General features: G+C 44.0%; 1 protein-coding gene and 1 pseudogene across 2 annotated transcripts in view; both read right to left on the reverse strand.

Annotated features, from left to right (window-relative positions):
- Window positions 1-5,000, reverse strand: part of LOC138016633 (neuropeptide Y receptor type 1-like) — a 23,698-nt gene that overhangs the window by 13,148 nt on the left and 5,550 nt on the right. The window lies entirely within an intron of this gene.
- On the reverse strand, window positions 204-2,011 carry LOC138016631 (uncharacterized; annotated as a pseudogene).

Here is a 5,000-nt window from a genome sequence, read left to right on the forward strand (position 1 = left end):
TTCAGAGTACAGTAGGGACTGTTCTCAAGAAATATGAATACTATCTGCTAAAATACAATGGACAAAGTTGTGTTATACCCAGAAACAATGTATGAAAGTTAGCATAGTCTTAAACGGAACAGAAACATAGGTAAATAAAATGGTACAAACACGAAGAAAAGTGTTTGCTTTAAATTTGTTGCAAACTATTTTAGTAAACAGTTTCACTGAGTGCATGATGGACAGATCCATTCACCATCAGGTTCTGTTGTTAGCCCTACACATGACATATGAAACCATTGGATTTTACAGTCTGGTTTGTCACAACCAATTAGCTGACTTCCTTCAATGTGCTGCTGGCAATAACACCAGGGTCCATCATCATCACTGTCTGATGCTGGTGATACTGTGGCATGAGGCAAAGGAGAAGACCGTGAAAACCATCTACCCAACAGTTCTGGGAGAACTCCTTTCTTGTAGAATAGAATTGCCCTTGTCATTGTTCTGTCCCAAAACTCAGTGTCAGGTAGTATTCTCTGAATAAAGATGTCTTTGTTGATCCAGACAACGAAATCACAATATTCTACACCAGTCACAAACAACTGACACTGCACTTGGTAGTAGTATGCATGACAGGTGTCCACAGACAAACTCATTTCTTCCTCATTGTACTTGAGACAGAAACTACTGTCATTCGCTTTTGCCGCACTAACAAGCATAGAATCTTTGTACTTATAAGGACACTTTATTTCACAGATACCTTTCCCACAGCACTCACAAAAAATAGACCATCAGGAGTGGCTCCTAAAAAAGGCCACTTTGCACTTATATGAAGTCCACAGTCTGCAACAGAAAAGTTAAGGTGATCCTCTGCAAGTGCAAATGCATAGTCTTCACGAGCTCTGCTTTCATTAGAGATACCCCATTTTGTTGCAGCGTTTGAAAATCTGTGCGAGTTTGGATAACATATCATCTCTATCAAGCTCTTTGATGGTTTGTCTGGGTCAGTTGTGCAAGCTGCTCTGAACTTTGATGCAGTCACACGGCCTGCCCTGTGCTCAAACCATACTTTACAGGTTGATTGGCCCCTTGTAACTCCCTCAACTGCTTCTGCTTCCTCGGCAGTAATATTAATCTCATCAAATACTTTCTCTGCCTTTTCTACGAGTTCCTGAAAGCTATAATTCAAGTGTTCTTCATTGTATATTACTGTTAAGGGCTTTGGCAGAGCTTCAGCTTCATTGGGCATAAAGGCAGCATTATAGGGAGAAATTAAAGAAAGAATAGCTGGTTTGATGCCACACCTTGAAATATTTCCGAAAAAATTGGCTCGCTCTTCAGCTGATGTCTCCGGGATATCCGCTCTGTTTACTTCTGGGGTTGCATATCCCTGTTCGCCCAAAGTACTGTATCGTTTTTTCGCTGAGGACAGGTCCATGTCACAAACAGGAATGTAGGGAATGTTCTTTACATAAGAAGGCAAAATCCATCTGTTTCTCTCCTGTGTACAAGTTACCGAGTTCCTTATTCTCACTCCAGCTTCAACGGCAAAAAGGAGAGCCTACATGCGAACAGCCTCACAAAGTCCTGCCATACAGTTACAGTGCGCCATGCATACGTTCCCGTCCTTTTGAGCAAGAAACCATGTCTTCAAGGGAGTTTCTCTACATCGTTGAGAGTGATTTACTCTTGCCGTAACGACAATTTTATCAGTTCCAGCCACCGATTTTGTCAAAATGGTATTAACCCACCCAGAGACGAAAAAATTGTAAGCTTCCATAGACTTATAAGCTTTCATTTGCTCCCCGGTTATCCACGAAGTCTGAAGCACCAAATAACTGACAATGTCAGGATATTCCACGCTTGGAAAAGACGCTAACTCATCGCTACAGTCGGACATTTTTAGCACATAAGGATCAAATCCACACGCTACAACCTTTTCTCGATACCTCGTTTTAGCAGGGCCGGTCAGATCAGCGTAATAATCGGAAAAAGTTACACTTGGGATAGCAGATGAGTCTGCTGCAGCCATTTTGAAAGTTTGCCTGTCCACCAGCATGGCGGACGCTAATGACGTAAGAAAATTTTGTCACGTGGTTGAAAACGATCTATTGAGAAGGAAAACATGGATCATTATTATCAGCTGTGGACGAGGCCCTATGTAAAACCAGTGATAAACGTAAACATGGAACACGCTATATAATTCTACAAACAGACAACACCCTACATAACTCTTGTTTCTTTTGTAAGCGTTACCTAACAAACATCATTCGACAGTTGACTGAAATGGATTAAGTTAATCAACGAAGGTTCTTTAAAAATTTGTCAAAATAACAAACTGGGTCATCCGAAGAAGTTATAATGAATCTAAATTCCTAACGCTGCTTAGTTATAACTACTGAATTTCAGTGCTCTACTGTAACTCCACGGTTTACCACAGCTGGCCGTTTCTAGGACTGTTAATACAAAAGCCGTGTCACGTTAAGACTGCTTACAAACGCCGTCTGTAAGACTGCTTATAGATGCCGTCTTTAATACTGCTTACAAACTCCGTGTGTACGACTGCTTACAAACGCCGTCCATAAGACTGCTTACAAAGGCCGTGTGTAAGACTGCTTACAAAGGCCGTGTGCAAGACTGCTTACAAAGACCGTGTGTAACACTGCTTACAAACGCCGTCTGTAAGACTGCTTACAAATGCCGTCTTTAAGACTGCTTACAAACGCTGTTTCTAAGACTGCTCACAAACCCCGTGTAAAAGGCTGCTTACAATCGCCGTTTGTAACACTGCTTTCAAACGCCGAGTGTAAGAGTGCTTTTAAACGCATTATGTTAGAGAATGCAGAGAATGGGTGTGTGTAAGAACGCCTCGTGCCATATTAAAACCTTACAAAATGTGCATGTAACGTGACACTCTTAAAAGCGCCTTATGTAACCTTACTCTTACAAATGCCATGTGTATCTGTGAAATCGAAGACGTCTTACAAACGCCTAGCCTCCTTCGCAGCCGTTTTTAAGCTCGGTTCGTCCGAGCCTGAAAATGGCTGCGAAGGAGGCTAACAAACGCCTTGCGTAAGTTACATTTAAAACCTCCCTATCTATAGAACTCTTCAAAGCCACGCAGTGTGTAAGAGGTCAAAATCCTATTGTGGGTTTTACTTTGCCTAATCACTATACATACAACTGAGTTAACATTGCAGAAATATTGTTATACAGTAATAATTATCCCCTGTCACACCCCTCACGCAACACACAAAGACAAACGAGACAGAAAATCTGTTTGGGCATCTTTAATGAAAACCGAGAGACCCAAGGGGCCCGAGGAGACCCCCAAGGGTGGGAGGGAGGGTGAACGAACGACTCGAACGAAAAAACGAGCTAAACAAAACGATCATATTACACTGAAATTGACAAGCTGGCCAACGCGTGGAGTCCTGGGGCTAATTAAGTTATTTCCCTAGGAATATAACAATTATCCCCTGTCACACCCCTCACGCAACACACAAAGACAAACGAGACAGAAAATCTGTTTGGGCATCTTTAATGAAAACCGAGAGACCCAAGGGGCCCGAGGAGACCCCAAGCAGAGAGAAAGAGGCCCAAACAGATTCAAAGGAGAAAAAGGAGAGTGCGAGAGGGGTATGGCAAGGGAGATAAGTGATAAAATATTATAAATACCAAACTACGACTACAAGGTTTGAATGTGCTCAGCGATGATCTGCGTGAGCACGAGTCTGTCGGCTAAAGGCAGTGATAAATACAACATGTAAGCGTCAGATCGCCAGTCTCCTTGAAGCTTAATAAGCTCTGATGGGATACCGCACTGAAAAGCGAAGGTAGCGCCGCCTCGACGAAGACTATGACCAGAGAAATCCTTTGGATCTAAAGAGATAAGGGACGCTAAATGCTGGATACCGTCGTTGAGGGACTTCGCCGTAATGCAGGTGAGTTGGTTCGAGGTAGAAGCGAAAGTGAAGAGAGGACAAGCGTCAGGGGCAGGAACCATCCTCAGTAATAACTTGAGAGCGGTGGTTGGGCAGAGCGACGATCCGGGAATGAGGGGAACTGGAACGACAAGGGCTGTATCACCCGCTTGCCGAGTTATGGTTCTGGTGACTGTAAAACAGGCGCCGGAATCGTTGAAGTGGACGCTGCCTCTAGATAAGACGTGTTGTGGAGAGAAACTGTCGAACGCCTGAGGAACGAGATTGGCTGTGCGAAGAAAGGTGAAGAAACCAACCAGAAGGGCGCACCACAAGGCTAAATGGGCAGAGTCGCGCAGATTAAGGTGGGCATGGAAATGAAACAAAATCGACGGCGTAAGAGGAGCTGTGCGGTGGGGAATGTGAATCATGGACTTCTCCAGACCTTTTTGCGTCAGTTTGACATGAATGTCGTCAAAGGCTGAAGCATCCAAGTGACAGAAGACGTGAAGACGCCGCAGGGCGCTGAGATAATTGTTGATGGTGTGGTGAGATTTGACGGAGAAACTGACTGGAGTGATGAACGCGGCAATAAAATGAAGAGGTGATTACCGCTGGCAGTCAAAACGAAACAAATCAAAAGAGCAACTATATTCCGTTAAGGTGTTGTAATGAAGATGAGCTGCCTCGTAGAAAAGGTGTTGATAATGTGGATCATTGTCCCAGCGAGAGAGAGAATCAGCAATGGTATTCTGGTGACCCGGGATATAAAGGGCACGAAGCTCAAAATCAAAACGGGAAGCATAAAACCAAAGTTCGCGTAAACAGGATTGAACAAAAGGGACACGTGAGCGACCGGTGTTGATGGCAAGTTCAGTGTTTTGATTGTCAGTTCGTACTAAAATACGCTGGCCACGCAGTTCTTCGGACCACAGTTTGAGACTAACGATGACAGCTAACATTTCGAGCGACGCGATGGACAGCAAGGTGGTGTCGATGAAAGGTGGATAAGAGGAGTGGAAGAAACGACCGTCGAAAAAAACCCCAATGCCGGAAATGCAGGCGTCGGTGCAGAAACGAACAGTCGTGTCAATCCAA

Source organism: Montipora capricornis, chromosome 9 (assembly GCF_036669925.1).
Source record: "Montipora capricornis isolate CH-2021 chromosome 9, ASM3666992v2, whole genome shotgun sequence".
In the NCBI taxonomy this organism is placed as follows: domain Eukaryota; kingdom Metazoa; phylum Cnidaria; class Anthozoa; order Scleractinia; family Acroporidae; genus Montipora; species Montipora capricornis.